The following is a 17776-nucleotide window of genomic DNA, read 5'->3' as shown; positions in this document are numbered from 1 at the left end:
TAGGTCACTGAAATAATGAGAGAGAAAAATAAAAGTAGTTTGTTACCTTAATTTATATTGACGAAATGCACTCTGATCATTACAATGTCTCCATTAGAATAACATCTGCCATCTCTCCCATCAAACCACTGCATAAAACATGGAACAACACTCTCCACTACCACATCTCACTCTGACTTCACGACAAGCAGTGTCCACCACAACTTCTCGGTAAGCACTGCCTGCCGCTACGTCTCAATAAGCACTGCCAGTGGAGGCGGCGGAACAATACTCTCTGGCGCGATTTCTGGCGCTGTGGCTCAGTGTAGCCACCAAGCACTGCCAGTGGAGGCGGCGGAACAATACTCTCTGGCGCGATTTCTGGCGCTGTGGCTCAGTGTAGCCACCTTTCAACTGTAAGAAATCTTTTGTGATTGCGAACGACCAAATGTTAACGTTTTGTATCTTTTATTATTCTGGAGCCCTGGTCGAGTACTACATTTCGATTATGTCACCATTTTTGTTTCCAGTTCCACGACGTATTGCATAATTATTGGAAAGTTTTCCTGAATGATGCCCAGAATCTTGAATATATCCTTGGATGGGGACGAAATTGTCTGGAAAGCTAAAATGATATGAGCAGGCATAGAGGGTGGTCAGAAACAGTCTAAAAAGCTTGCTAGGGTGTTGCAAGAAGAGTGTGCTGAGAAATAAATGTTATGAAAAACATTCGTTATGTTGCACCATCCCGAATTTATTTAGCACCGCAGTTAGCCAATTACGTCGTTACGCGAGCAAATTCAGGCATGCTGACAGAGGCGGTTTGCCATACATGTCCTTCGTTTGGTTTCATCAGACCGAACAAGCGTGGCTTTTGCCCACATAGCGTAAATTTATCACTTCCTAAAAACGCACATTTTAACTGCTAATGTGCTTTTTAACAGGTTCTGACTCACCGATTCACATATGTCAGCCCATAACCGGATTTTAGCGCGTGCAGGTGCTTGAATCGGTTAACTTTAATGCTAAACAACTCGGAAATGGCGAAGTGTATCGAATTTGTCTCTTAACAATTGTTTCTCAGCATGACCTCCCATGCTACATCCCGACAAGGTTTTCAGACGAGATTCTGAGCAGCCTTTATGAGTTAGACATACGTATGAAAGAATTCTGACCGAGCGAGATGGAGCAGTGGTTAGCACACTGGCCTCGCATGGGAGAGAACGGCGATTCAAACCCGTGTCTGGCCATTCTAATTCATTTTTTCCGTGGTTTCTCTAAATCGCTTCAGGCAAATGCCGGGACGGTTCCTTTGAAAGAGCACGGCTGGTTTCCTCACCCATCCTTCCCTAATCCGATGGGACTGATGACCAACCAACCATCAAAGAACTCTGTTGTAAAGTAAATCTACATCTACATCTACATCAATACTCCGCAAGCCACCTGACGGTGTGTTGCGGAGGGTACCTTCAGTACCTCTATCGGTTCTCCCTTCTATTCCAGTCTAATCTCTCTGATTTTATCCTCATGGTCTCTTCACGAGATATACGTAGGAGGGAGCAATATAATTCTTGACTCTTCGGTGGAGGTATGTTCTCGAAACTTCAACAAAAGCCCGTACCGAGCTACTGAGCGTCTCTCCTGCAGGGTCTTCAGCTGGAGTTTATCTATCGTCTCCGTAACGCTTTCACGATTACTAAATGATCCTGTAACGAAGCGCGCTGCTCTCCGTTGGATCTTCTCTATCTCTTCTATCAACCCTATCTGGTACGGATCCCACACTGCTGAGCAGTATTCAAGCAGTAGGCGAACAAGCGTACTGTAACCTACTTACTTTGTTTTCGGATTGCATTTCCTTAGGATTCTTCCAATGAATCTCAGTCTGGCATCTGCTTTACCGACGAACAACATTGTATGATCATTCCATTTTAAATCACTCCTAATGCGTACTCCCAGATAATTTATGGTATTAACTGCTGCCAGTTGCTGACCTGCTATTTTGTAGCTAAATGATAAAGGATCTATCTTTCTGTGTATTCGCAGCACATTACACTTGTCTACATTGAGATTCAATTGCCATTCCCTGCATCATGCGTCAATTCGCTGCAGATCCTCTTGCATTTCAGTACAATTTTCCATTGTTACAACCTCTCGGTACACCACAGCATCATCTGCAAGAAGCCTCAGTGAACTTCCGATGTTATCCACCAGGTCATTTATGTATATTGTGAATAGCAACGGTCCTATGACACTCCCCTGCGGCACACCTGAAATCACTCTTACTTCGGAAGACTTCTCTCCATTGAGAATAACATGCTGCGTCCTGTTATCTAGGAACTCCTCAATCCAATCACACAATTGGTCTGATAGTCCATATGCTCTTACTTTGTTCATTAAACGACTGTGGGGAACTGTATCGAAAGCCTTGCGGAAGTCAAGAAACACGGCATCTACCTGTGAACCCGTGTCTATGGCCCTCTGAGTCTCGTGGACGAATAGCGCGAGCTGGGTTTCACATGACCGTCTTTTTCGAAACCCATGCTGATTCCTACAGAGTAGATTTCTAGTCTCCAGAAAATTCATTATACTCGAACACAATACGTACCAATGAAACAGTCTTTACATATCTATTTCGTAAACTGCCTACACTGTGGGTTTCGTTCTTCTCTTTGTATACCGCCGTAACGATTTCTCTCCACAGTTCTGTAGAATTGGCGTACATGTCACTCATTATAAAAACAGGTGACACATAATAGTACAAGAATTGGCCAAAGTAAAGGAGATGCAGTCCGATGCCGTAAACACACGAGAACGGCTGCGCACTCACAACACGCATTCACACACATACCCATGCACACACACACACACACACACACACACACACACACACACACACTCATACACGTACCCATGCACACACACACGCACGATGACTACAGCGTGTGCGGACCGGTATTGACAGCACGGGACGCATTCCCTTCATATTGGTCATCAATCAAGAATGTCATCATGCGGAGCCGTCAATGACGTGTCAACAGCGGAACGTGAGGGTCGGCAGGAGGATCCCAGATGGAAATTTATGGGGTCTGCCCTCTCGCCCTGGACGCTCGGAATGCAAAGAGCAGGTTTCAGAGGGCAATGCAAAGTGACACGGCAGCCTTCGCCTTAGGAGTCCAATTTCACGCCTCGGTACACAATCTTCGTAGTCGAGCGCTCGCGTTACCGATCTCTCTTTCGGCATCGAGAAAAGAAACACAAGGTGCAGCACTCGGGTGTATGAGAGGCAGGGATTAGAAACTGCTGCGGAAGATGGGGGTTAAGATAGAATCCGCAAAGGCAATTCTCTTCCTGCAATTTTGTCATATGATGACATGTTGGATACCGTGGCTTATTTTGAAGACAAATGTTGATGGTGTTAGGACAGCAACCAGCCACAAATTTACTTTGAGTTCCTTTATTCAAAGGAAACCGTTACCGGTTTCGAATCGTTGCGATTCTTCATCAGACGGTTTACACGCTTTCTTTCTGACATTTGGTGTTTTTTTGTAGATTAATTGTCCTAAAATATAAATAAAACATAACTACAAACAGATGGTTGCGTTGCAGATTTTCGTTGCATGTGACTTACGTGAAACGTCGGTTTCGAGTGATTGTTTCCATAACGTTCATCCAATCGATGTAAATGCATTCCCACTGCATGCTCGTTGTTGCACACGTAATGGTTCTCACTGTACACTTTAGATTTGTCGCTGAGATCATTCCAACCACGCAACACATGTTTTGGTACATACAAAGAGCTTACAAACATATGGGTGTCACAGATGCTATGTTATATCGTAACATTTGACGATGATGTCCTATGTTTGGAAACGATCATATATTCTTCTACAAAACTGTAATGTCTTGTACATTAGTACAGAGAGATTGAATTTTTTTTAAATCTGTTATTGCTAATTTATTTATAAAGTTTTTTTTATTTTCTTCCTTTCCATGAAGAGATGTTGCCAAGTTTAGTGAATATCAGAACGGAAAACGCTCGTATCACATGACAAAAAATGCAACTGTGTCCTGCACGGAGTTAGGGATGCAAAAGAAGCAAACTGGCTTTTCGACTTATCTGGAAGCTTCAAAGGGATTTAAATCAAAACATCTTGACATTTTCGCGCTTTCTTTGGTTGTTAGTATTAGCACACATGCAATATATCGCATCGTCTCAAGAAAAGTAACACGATACATAATGTCAGTGCTTGATTTATAAGAGAAGAGGCTCCAGTATTCTAAACCTTAGGGTTCTTTTTATTTACATTTGCTCTGCTTTAAACGTTATTTTAATGCTTCTCTGAGCATTTTAAAATTGTTAATACAATATTTGTGCCGCTAAAAAATAAAATTATCTTGTGCACCAACAATCTTCAATTACATGTATTAATTACTTTAAACATTAATTAAGATTTGTTTCGAAAACAAAAGCCAGTTAGGTGAACACACGTAAATTTGAACTAAAAGATACTGACTAAGAGAAAAGACTTCTGTGCTTTAACTCAAAGTTTATATAACTAGCCAACTTTAAAGGGCGAAAAAGAGTCACTGAGCGGCCATTCCACTTCACAAAAAAGGAGTGGAGGAACAGTTTTTGTCACCAGAGAGGCTCTGCTGTCGGTAATGATCACATTCATATTCACTAGATTACTGTAGAAATATCATGATGGTGGTTGGCGACGGAAGCTAATTTGCGGGATACTTCCGTTTGTTTTCACAGACTCCACCAAAGTTCTTACAATTATCAGAAACACACAAAGCTCTTTAATCGCGTCACGTTTGTTCAACTGAAAGTGTCTCAACATTTTTTGCCCCGAAATTTCTGTCGTATCACGTCTCAAATTCTGCAGTTCTGATTTTTTTGTCGCCGTACCGGAAACGTAGTACTGGAGCGGTCCGTCACAGATAAAGCATTGCATGATGTCATACCCCTGAGGAACAAATACATCTCCAGAAATTTTATCCCTCCTCCTACCAGTAAAACTTTTGCATCTATTACGTATATGCTCTTAAGGCGAATGATATAATATATTGTTTTCTATGGCTGGTCTACCTGCGGGATATTGAAGAACATTCCACTCCCACGAAAAAATACCGAGACAAATCTGTGTATTATCAAGTAATCGTAACAGAGCCGAAGCCAATTCGTGAAGCGATATGTGACAGTCATATTACACCCGATGTATACATCCCGATCAGGACCACCCAAGAGCGACCTTAGTCAAATTGTCGGTACCATTCCACTACAGCTGGATATGACATACTATTCGGCCCCTACACTGCCAGAACTTCACAGTCAGTCTGTGTGCAACTTAAATGTTTTGCCCATAAGATTCATACTGTCCCACGCACTTCAACTTTAGAGTAAGCTTTCACTCGCCACGCCATTTCATTCGCACACTGCGCGGCACCTGTTACCCGTACCGTAGCAGAACTGTGTCTACTGGGAATCCGGAAAATAGATCTCTCTTCTGAGAATGTGACACTCGTGTTGCGCATGGGACATCAAAGTTGTTCTAGCGCGTTGCAGTTTCCGTTGCTTGCACAGCGTTTCGACGATCGAGGGAGCCGTCTTCTATAGGTGTTGTGAGATTTGCTGCTGTGAGTACTGCCTGCCTGGACCCCAAAGAGACTGAGAATTGAACCAGACCTCAGGAAGAAGGCTGGGTTGGTCATCGAAATACTGTGCATAAAATAGAGACAGCAACTCAGCAGAACGCTCTGAAGTACGCCATTAGTCAATTATGCAGGGAAAATGCGAGAGACAGTATGGAACTTACCTTCTGAAGTACCTACATAAGAAAATCCTTTCACTTCTTCGACTACTGTGTTGTACCCAATTTATGAGTTAAGCGAATCGTTGTTCATGTTCTACCTACCCTTCACCACTTTTGTCACCTCTCTGTTAATCATTGACGCATAATCCACGGCAAATATCCAGCCTATCCCTTGTAGTAGATAATCTCTTTCCAAGAAAGCTATATCATTTACAAACCTCATCACTGGTATCTGAAGCCTGCCGCTGTGGCCGAACCGTTCTGGGCGCTTCAGTCCGGAACCGCGCTGCTGCTACGGTCACCGGTTCGAATCCTGCCTCGGGCATGGTTTTGTGTGATGTCCTTAGGTTAGTTGGGTTTAAGTAGTTCTAAGTTCTAGGGGACTGATGACCTCAGGTGTTAAGTCCCATAGTGCTCTGAACCATTTCAACTGGCATCTGTTTTTACAGACGTAGTGGAGGTTGAATTTCATACCACATCATAATTACTATATACACCATCCAGTTAGGTTAATTTGACCGCCATCTACGCTATGTGATCAAAAGTATCCGGGCACCCCCAGAAACATACGTTTTTCATATTACTTGCATTGTCCTGCGCCGCCTGCTACCAGGTACTCCATATCAGCGACTTCAGTAGTCATTAGATATCGTCAGAGAGCGGAAAGGGGCGCTTCGCGGAACTCAGACTTCGAACGTGGTCAGGTGATTGGGTGTCACTTGTGTCATACGTCTGTACGCGAGATTTCCACACTCATAAACATCACTATGTCCACTGTTTCCGATGTGATAGCGAAGTGGAAACGTGAAGGGACACGTACAACAAAAAAGCGTACGGGCCGACCTCTTCTGTTGACTGACCGAGACCGCCGGCAGTTGAACAGGGTCGTAATGAATAATAGGTAGACATCTATCCAGACCATCACACAGAAATTTCAAACTGCATTGGGATCCACTGCAAGTGCTATGACAGTTAGGCGGGAGGTGAGTAAACTTAGATTTCATGGTCGAGCGGCTGCTCATAAGACACACATCACGCCTCGCTTGCTGTAAGGAGCGTAAATATTGGGCGATGGAACCGGGGGAAAACGTTGTGTGGAGTGACAAATCACGGTGCACAGTGTGGCGATCGGGTGGCAGGGTGTGGGTGTAGCGAATGCCAGGTGAACGTCATCTGCCAGCATGTACAGTGCCAACAGTAAAATTCGGAGGCTGTGGTGTTATGGTGTGGTCGTGTTTTCCATGGAGGGGGCTTGCACCCTTGTTGTTTTGCGTGGCACTATCACAGCACAGGCCTACTCTGACGTTTTAAGCGCCTTCTTGTTTCCCACTGTTGAAGAGGGACTCAGGGATGGCCGTTGCATGTTTCAACACGATCGAGGACCTGTTCATAATGCACTGCCTGTAGCGGAGTGGTTGCACGACAATAACATTGCTGTAATGGATTGGACTGCACAGAGCCCACCCAGAATCATATAGAACCCCTTTCGGATATTTTAGAACGCCGACTTCGTGCCAGGCCACACCGACCGACATCGATACCTCTCCCCAGTGCAGCGCTCCGTGTAGAATGCGCTGCCATTCCCCAAGAAACCTTCTAGCAGCGACGGAACGTACACCAGCGAGAGTGGAAGCTTTCATCAAGGCTAAGGGTCAGCGAACACCATATTGAATTCCAGAATTATCGATGGAGGGCGCCAAGAACTTGTAAATCATTTTGAGCCAGGTGTCCGGATACTTTTGATCACACAGTGTATGTTCGACGCCAACGTGCAGAAACCACCCGCAGACGGCGGGTGGTTGAACGATCGCTGAAGAGAATGTAATACGTATCAAGAGGGACGCGTCAAAAACTACGATCATTGTCGAGATACGGAAAACGAGCGATTTGTCTGACGTCCTAAAGGGAATGACCATTGGCAATCGGGCCAACGGTGTAAGTATTTCCAAAACGATCAGTTTCTTAGGATATGTGTGCGAGCTAATAGACGTACAACTGTCGGGTAACTGACCGCCCAGATGAACCAAAGGGCTGCCAACGGTGTCTCTTCGATGGCTAGTCAGTGAACGTTGCCTCCTCAGCAGACCTCTGGTTCATGCTGATCGTTGCTCTTCGGCGACGCAAGCTGCAATTTACAAGTCAGTACCTCAGCTGGACGTCCGTTGAGTGGCGACAGCTTTACTTGTCAGATAAATCACGTTTTACGGTCTACAGGACATAAAGCCTTTAGCGTGTGCAGCGTGGAACGTGTGAAAACAGTCGCCCCTCAAAAGTCGCCACAAGGGTCCAGACTGGAGGAAGGTGCAATATGGTCTGGAGATTGTTTTTGTGGCGTTCTCTGGCTGACCTCGTCATTCTGGAAGGCGCGATTACTCAACACAAGTATGTATTTATCCATGGCGATCATATCCCCCAGACATGCAGTTTCTTTTCCTTCGGCACGAAGGAATGTACCAGCAACTTGCAACGCAACATGTCACACAGGTCGCAGAGTGCAGTGCAAGAACCCCTCCCTTGCACTGAAACTCCAGAAATGTCTCATTTCAGCCAGTGAGTCCGCAGAGGATGGTATAAGAGGCATACAGTATGACTGGCCGTACATTTACACCCAAGTATTGCGCATATTGACAATTCGTCCTTGGATTACCTTAATGAGTCGTGTGCGATTATTTCTACCGAACTTTATGACCCTTGCAGAAGCATTATCGGTGCCGTCAGTTTCCATATAAAGTACAGTTCTACTTCATACGGTTCTAACTGATGAAGTGGAAAGCTATATTATTCGGAATAACGCTAAAAAACGTTCCCTTTAGGATGTAAGTTTTTACTAAACATAAACGGATAATATCGACGCAATTAATAACGATTAACTTGAAACTAAAAATTTCATAAAGAGCACGGTTTTACAACAGAAGTAGATCTGAAGGCTTCCTCTCGGCGACTAACTACTATGGCATGCAATCTATATCACGTGCTTACGCTCGTCTTTGGTAGCCGTTCGTACATTTTCGTTAGTTAAAATATTACTAATTTATTTATTCAGATGATCCATTTCTGGTTTTGTAATATTATTTTAAGAAAGCAGTTATGGCATGATGGTCTTTCCTGTTATCTGTAGTGGAAAAATGTGACTTCTTTAGCAAATATTTATTAAGTAAAATTACTTGATTCGCGCCAGAATTACTGTGCTTTTCCTACGTAGCACGCTGCTGACGTAACTGGCGTTCTCATGTCTGGCGACAGCACCTCACCCCACCCTCCACTGGTTCCTTCAACCAGCGTGGGAATTGGAATGTCCCTACAGACTGTGTGCGTTTTGCAGTACCACTTTACTCACTGACAAGGGAACCTCCCCATCGCACCCCCCTCACATATAGTTATAAGTTGGCTCAGTGGATAGGCCTTGAAAATCTGAACACAGATCAATCGAGAAAACGGGAAGAAGTTGTGTGGAACTACGAAAAAAATAAGCAAAATCTACAAACTGAGTAGTCCATGCGCAAGATACGCAACATCAAAATTCTGAGCTCAGGAGCGCCGTGGTCGCGTGGTTAGCGTGAGTAGCTGCGGAACGAGAGGTCCTCGGTTCAAGTCTTCCCTGAGGGGAAAAGTTTAATTTTTTTTATTTTCAGACAATTATTGTCTGTCCGTCCGCCCGTCCGACGCGAGGTAACTGCGCCGTAGTATGAGTTTTCTGCAAGTGAAATACTTTGTGAAAAGATTCTATGATTTTGAGAAGCTGTACAGGTACACAGAGCAGTATTGTTTACGTGATCGTGTGTCAATTATCAAAGTTCAGGCACTCACACATAATCAACTTCACTCTCCAAAATTCGAAGACATGTTCAGATTTGCTTGGTCACACGCAGGATTTGACGGTCTACACACGGAAATATTTGAAAAAGGTTGAAAACAGATGTTTTGACAGAGAACAGGGAAAACTGTGTGAATGTAAAACTGTTGCATTAATTTGTTACAGTTTACGTGACAAACTCTTATGTTTTCATCACTTTTTTGGGAGTGATTATCACAGCCACAAGAAAACCTAAATCGGGCAAGATAGAAGAATATTTTTACCCATTCGCCAAGTGTACAAGTTAGGTGGGTCGACAACATATTCCTGTCATGTGACGTACATGCCGTCACCAGTGTCGTATAGAATATATCAGACGTGTTTTCCTGTGGAGGAATCGGTTGACCTATGACCTTGCGATCAAATGTTTTCGGTTCCCATTAGAGAGGCACGTCCTTTGGTCTACTAAGCCCACGGTTTTGCGGTGCGGTCGCAAAACACAGACCCTAAACTTATTACAGTGAACAGAGACGTCAATGAACGAACGGACAGATCATAACTTTGCGGAAATAAAGGAAGTATACTTTTCACTCGAGGTAAGACTTGAACCATGGACTTCTCGTGCCGCAGCTACTCAGGCTAACCACGGGACCATGGCGCTCCTGGTCTCACACTATCCTTGATGTTGCCTATCTTGCGCATGGACTACTCAGTTTGTATATTTTGCTTATTTTTTTATAGTTCCACACAACTTCTTCCTGTTTTCTAGATTGATCTGTGTTCAATTTTTCAAGGCCTGTCCACTGTGCCAACTTGTAACCGAATCTGAGGGCGGTGCGATGGGGAGGTTCCCTTGTGAGTGCTACATCGTATATAAAGACGCGACACAAAATCGTAAAACTGTAAAATATGAAAGTATAATGAGGCTCGAACAGAAGGGGTACCTTACAACCTGTGTGGTTTGAGGAGCTCCAAGACGAGTTTACAGTATTCACCTCACCTCCAAACTCTTTGGATTTAAATCCAGTCGAGAATCTGTGGGGCTACCTCGATCGGTCTGTTCGCGTCATGAATCGAGAAACTTAGCGTTGCGGGCGACGGAACTGGAGTCGGTTTGGCTCCACATCCCTCTCCGTACTTCCCAGAACCTCAGAAACTCACTGACTCTCTACCTGCATTTGTTGCAGCTGCTAGCGTTGCAAAAGGTTGCTATTCAGGCTTTCGTCAGGTGCTGGCACTAATGTACCTGGACTGTGTATTTTCCTCCTCTTGAGCGCCAAGTGCAAGATTGTATGAAGACAAGGAAAAAAAACTTATGTTTTATAAACATATGTGCCTTTCACCACGATACTATAAATTGCAATTACTATTATATCAAAAAAATTACTATTTACTTTTTATCAGTGAGAAGGTCCTGAGGTTCATTGACACGGATTTAATCATAGTTGCTAAAAGACAGCCGGCCGGAGTGGCCGTGAGGTTCTGGGCGCTACAGTCTGGAGCCGAGTGACCGCTACCGTCGCAGGTTCGTAACCTGCCTCGGACATGGATGTGTGTGATGTCCTTCGGTTAGTTAGGTTTAATTAATTCTAGGTTCTAGGCGACTGATGACCTCAGAAGTTAAGTCGCATAGTGCTCAGAGCCATTTTGCTAAAAGACAAACGGAACTGGCAGTAGAATTCTAGAGGGAGTTGTAATGCATTTACCGGGCAATGATCAGACTGGTGGTGGCAAAAGTGTAGATGCGCTGGAAGCTGCTAGCGACACGCCGTACTGGCGTGAAGATAGTGGGCATACGTGACACAGCTGGCTCCATCTTCAGTAATCCGACGGCGCGAATTTTGTGGGCAACGTGTGACTTCGGCAGTTGCTGCTCTGAATCTAAAGCGCTGTTTGTGGTGATATACCCGCGACAACACCTTTATGATATATTTTGTACTGCCCAAAAATTTCACGGCCAGATAAAAAAGTGCACACGCTATTTAACTGTAGCTGGAATTCCTCCACTGTGCAAACTGCAGGTCAGCAACTGCGAATGAAGGTCTTGTGTCCGGTGGACTCACCGTTACCAGCACTTCTGTTAACGTCTTCATTCATTTCACCTTGACAAGGTGTTGGGTGTGCTACAGCTCCCACGCTTCTAACAACAGTCGGTCACAAGCAGACCATAAGAAAATTACCGGGTGATCAAAAAGTCAGTATAAATTTGAAAACTGAATAAATCACGGAATAATGTAGGTAGAGAGGTACAAATTGACACACATGCTTGGAACGGCATGGGGTTCAAATAGAACGAAAAAAATACAAAGTTTCAAATCGTGTCCGACAGATGGAGCTTCATCTGATCAGAATAGCAATAATTAGCATAACAAAGTAAGACAAAGATGATGTTCTTTACAGGAAATGCTCAATATGTCCACCATCATTCCTCAACAATAGCTGTACTCGAGGAATAATGTTGTAAACAGCACTGTAAAGCATGTCCGGAGTTATGGTGAGGCATTGCCGTCGGATGTTGTCTTTCAGCATTCATAGAGATGTCGGTCGATCACGATACACTTGCGACTTCAGGTAAAAACGGCGCGCATCTGTCGGACATTTTGTGAACTTTTTTTTTTGTTCTAATGAAACTCCATGTCATTCCAAGAATGTGTGTCAATTTTTACCTCTCTATCTACATTATTCCGTGGTTTATTAAATTTTTAAATTCAGACTGACTTTTTGATCACCCATTATATTTATGACAAGTGTCCTTCTCCTTGCAAACTTCAAATGCCTTCTTGTCTCTAGGTTGGCAACGTGTTCGCGACCATACCCCTTTCACATTTTCCAACAGCAGAAAGGCTGCTCGCTGGGATTCAAGAATTAGTTATTCGTGATTATCGTTCCTAAGTATTCAGTTGAATTTACATCCTTCAGATTTCTTTCACTACTCATGTGGCATACTTAACAGTTTCCATTATGTACAGTCAATTGCTACTTTCCGCAACATACAGATATCTTATGTACATCATTTTGCAACTGGTTTTAATCCTCTAATGACTTTAGAAAACGACAAATTACAGCATTATCTATAAGCAATCTAAGAGACCTGCTTAGATTGTCTCCTAAATCGTTTGTGTAGATTAGGAACAGCAGAAGGCCTATAATACTTCTTCGGGAAACACCAGATATTATAAGGGCGATCAAAAAGAAACGAGAGGGAGGCATAATTAAAGAAACCAGTATTTGTATGTTAAAAGTATTGACCCTGGCTGTCTCACAACGCGGTGAATGGCTGTCTCATAAAATTCCTGGTGCTGCAATGTTAACCAGTTCCGCATGTACAGCATTACGTCGCCGTCCGAGGTGAATCGGAAGGTTATGCTGACGTTCTTCTTTGACTAAGATGGACCCCTTCTGATTCACTTCCTGCTGCACTGGCCAACAGTAAATGATCAGCGCTATTAGCAAATTTTGACCTCCCTTCGCCAAGCGATGAAATCAAAACGACCAATCTCATCCGTGGGGTCATTCTGCTCCACGACAATGAAAAACCTCATACGGCCAACATAGTCGAGCACTCCTGCAGAAATTCAAATGGGAGGTTCTCTGCCACCCTCCATACACTTCCAGGATGTATACGTGGACAAGGAAAAAAATTCCCGGATTTTTCCCGGATTTCCCGGTTGAAAATACACTTTCTCCCGGATGAAATACACTTTTTCCGTGTTAAATGACAGTATACTTTTCCTCGGGACTGTAAAACTTACCCATCCTTAGAATGTTTATGGTTTTCTAAACAGACGTAGAATATACCGGCACTTTAGAAAACGAAACCCAGGGGAAAAAAACACGTTTTGGAAGGATCTTTGATGTGCAGCAACATGTACGCTGCATTTCTTCGTTTTACGGAGGTATAAATTCGAATTCCACCAAACACTGCATGTTACTCTCCGAAGCAATGACATCGAGATTGCGACGCGCTTTTGTAAGCCAGTCATAGCTCATGTCACGTGATCTCGACAGCTGATGACAGTACAAGACACGTAGTGTAGTCAACCAATAGCAAGATCACTCTTAAGTAGCGCGAACACACAAAAAGAAAAGTTAATGGTTTAAATTAGTACACATAGTTTTGATAGAAGAAAAACAAAGCTTTCAAAAATAATATTGGTTTCTAAGATTAATAAGCTGCAAGAGAAGCTAAGCTTCCACATATAATGCTGATCACTTTGCGCGTGTTACACTTTAAGATGCATGACACAAATGTGCCAGTAAAATTTTTAATAACGACGTAAATGCCTGATCATCTGGGCTCTAAATTATTCTAGTTGGTCGTCCTCAAGGAGTTGATTTTTACATGAGAGTCAAACGCTCTGTGGTTTAAGAAATTCATCGTACATTCTCGCACATAGTTCATCTTGCGTAAAAGGAAATTTACTTTGAAAGTAACACTTTTCAAACCATCATTCGCAATATTTTCCCGTGACCTGTTAGACACTGGTTCGCTTCAGCAGTTGCCAGAGAGCGCCAGGTAACAGGCGCCACCGCGCCAGCGCAGCTACGATGACGCAGGAAGCCCATATGTTCGTACGTGCGATATTGCATTATGTCGTAAAAGAAACAAGACACCAAAGGATACTTCAGGTGCATCGTAATTTCGTGAACCATACTAAAATGCGTAATTTGGCTTAAAGTCCACAATCGTATGTCCAGATTCGGATGTAAATTTTCTGGAGTACCAGTACTGCATTACCTCATGTTTGGTTCTTTATTATGGCATAATGTCACACGAGCTGGAAGATGGAAAACGTGCACTTGAAATGCTGCGAATAGTTGAAACTAGCCAACAGCGTGAGATTAAACACTCTGTTTAAAATAAATTGACTTCCTGAGCGCAAAATATTAATAAAAGCCCAACCTCTTTAGCAAACCGACAAAAATAACTTCATTGTTCTGCAAGGTGATTAATGCTTGATTGTCAGAAAGGCGAAAATAAAACCTGGAACTAACAACATATTTTAGCCTTCCGTAATTATGCGAACGTATTTTAATTAATTCGGTAGCTCCCGCCCATTTTATTTAATGTAAGAGCAATAAACGAAGAGGAAACAGCAAAATCACTAAACGTAAACAAAGGTCACGTGGAGACTACCCACCCCCCCCACTACAACTCAGACTGCTCTGTGCATCGGCCCTGGATCTACGATATTTCCGAACCGGAGCAATTGGCGCCCAGCCACACATCTGTAGCCAGAAGCGGGAGAAGGTACTAGCCATAGGCGACTCAACTGCGCATGCGCAAGAGCCCGCCCGCAACTGCTCAAATGAATCAAATGTAAACAGCTGTCATGCCACACTCATCGGAGGCAATTTGTTGTTAGGAAGCACTGCATATTTTTCCTAAAGCCTTTGACACACTTCGGTTGGCAGGCGCTTGTATGATCACTGTGTTTTGTTGTATATGGCGCAATTCCTTTGCCGCTTAAGTTTTATTTTCGTTTTTCTTCCTCTTGTTAATGTTTTGTTGCTGCAATATTATCCTGCAGACGTGGAATACAGTAATATCCTTTGTTGGAGTATTGGTTCTTACCAGTCAAAATAACAAAAATTTAACTGGTAACTAAAACAAGGAAAAGTTCCCGGAATTGCAAAAAATTCCCGGGATTTTCCCGGTTTTATTGTAGAGAAAACGAACGTTAAATATGGGTTTGTTGCACCACAGCGACATGTGAGCATGTTTGAACTAGAAATAGTATGACGAAGAGTTCAGTGTTGACTGGGCATAGAGCTCCACTCATATCGTTGTTGACTACACACAAAGAGACGTCAGCTACCGAATTTTTCTCCACCAGCAGCTCGGAATAACATCTTAAACTTACAGTGATCACGCAAATAGTTCTATGTCTCACTGGGAGTGAAAAACGTCAAATATCGTTAGTGTTTACAACGAATGAAAATACATTAAAAATCTTAATTATTATCCACCAGCAGATAGTTGTTCTCATGCTAGATCTTGATAATACATAATGAAATCTTTAGTGCCGGGCCAGGGTTCGAACCCATTCACGCATAATATGTGGAGATGTTGAGGAATCTGCAGTTTTGAACAAACAACAAATTGTAGCCAAGCTGTATTGTCACGAAGGGATCTAATTCCGCGTTAAGGGCGGTCTGAGTTGCATTCCCAGTTGAGAACCAATTTTATCGACATACAGAAGCTCAGATAAAAGATGGCATAAGTGTCCTGTGATCCTACATAGCGTTTGCTTCGTCACTAGAAATAAATAACTAGTATAATAAAGGTTACTGGTGATAGAGTTTCTACATGTCGCCACTCCAGACTTTATTGTGGCTCAACATAACGTCTACGTGGTAGAGAAAAAAAATCATTTTTAATGTGAATTTCAGAGCACAATGCCATTATATCTTCTTCACTTGGTATAGCCAGAAGAGAATGGAATCTGTCTCTCCCTATCTAAAATCACTAGCCGAAGTTGGAATCGAACACAGACCATAGATATACGAACCTATCATCAGCCCAACAGACCACCAAATCCTCTTCTCGGTGGCACATTTTTCTATCATAACGCCTTTGTGCCACACCGGCTGAGCATTCTGACACACAGGCTCCCTCTATCAATTTGCAGCATTGTAGGGAAGCAGCCTACTCACGCCTTATAAAATTCTCATCAGTCTTTCCATTGTGTGCCAGCCTAGTCCGCTGTAACTAGCTCTGACGTCATAAATGTTGCGCAATACTTTAAAAATCAAGTAAATAACCTGAAACGTTTCTAGCATGTCAGGAGTAATACTAAATCAATATGTGTTGAATATCAGTTCAATAACTTTAACCAATTTCGGAATTTGGTCGTTTTTCTGTAAAAATCATTGGCGCAACAGAAAAGAGGTAGAAACTTAAAAATTTATATTTAAATTCCATTTTCATAATAATTTAGTACAAACAGTATTCTGGATCTCACAAATTAAAATTTTTGTTGAAATTCATGATTTTCTGGTTTTTGTCTTAAAAATTAAGGAAGCAAGATAGATTAAGTAGGCGAATAAATAAAGCTATGATGTTTAAATTTAAGTAGGAGATCCGCTATAATCATAAAGATGTGAGAAGTTTCAACTGAATAACTATAAAACTATAGCGATAGCGTATTTCCAAAGGGCAAGTTCAGAGCTCGTCTACTGCGTGTAGTGTAATTAAATTAATTCTCTCGCACAAAATATTTGACTTAGCCACGTCAGACTTTTGTTATGATTACTTGCCTGTGTGCTGATTGCACATTTAAACTGATAGCTTCATCGGCCATCAGCAAAGGAAGCAATGATTTATTTGATAACTTAGAGTGGTGCATTACTAGCCCAGCGGCTAGTCGGGAGAGCGGATTTGATCAGGCGTTCCCTTAGCCTTCCGCACCGCGGCTTTATATCTAAGAACGCTGCACGAGAGAGGAAGGCCAAAGTTCTCTCCAGACGCTGAATAGCACACCACCTGTGCCGGGAGTCGCGTCGCGTCGGTATCATTGCTATAAACAGCCTTGCATGCCGTAATAAGTTACTTGGGATACGCATAACCATGAATCGTTTTCGAGTGAAGTGTTAATTCTGGGATGACTTTAATGATCTATCTTCAGTTTCCTTATGTCGTATTTTCACGTGCCGCTGCGGGACAGACATTAAACCATTATTTTGCGTGGCGTTTGATGAACATTATCATCAAATTATGGCGAGCATTCACTTAAACATTTAATTTGAACAGTTACAGTTGCATCAGCGCATTAGACTCTGAACTGCTCTGTTAGTTGTATTGTGTGGATTCTTTTTGGCCTGTGACTTTCAGAATATAGTGAACATTTTAGAGAAAATGGTTTTTGATTATGAATCCCAGACAATCTCCTAATTCCTCAGAGCGATAAGCTGTAGCTATAAATGTATTTCTCAGATAAAGTGGGCACTAGGAATTCTAATTACAGGCTTCACGTTTTGCTAATCACTTTCTGGTTGCCAATATTGTAGTTAGAGAGCCAGTGTTGAGAATGGCAAACAACAACATAAAATAAATAAATAATAGGAACATATATAATAATTGATTCCACCTGCCGCCCCACAGCATGTTCAGTAAATTCATTTACTTGGTTGACCGAATCACCATGAACTAGCTGCCTCGGCTACCCAGTGCATACTTTCAACTTTA

Source organism: Schistocerca cancellata, chromosome 9 (assembly GCF_023864275.1).
Source record: "Schistocerca cancellata isolate TAMUIC-IGC-003103 chromosome 9, iqSchCanc2.1, whole genome shotgun sequence".
Taxonomy (NCBI): Eukaryota; Metazoa; Arthropoda; class Insecta; order Orthoptera; family Acrididae; genus Schistocerca; species Schistocerca cancellata.
The sequence above is the reverse complement of the archived record's forward strand: the minus strand, read 5'-3'. Positions refer to the sequence as shown.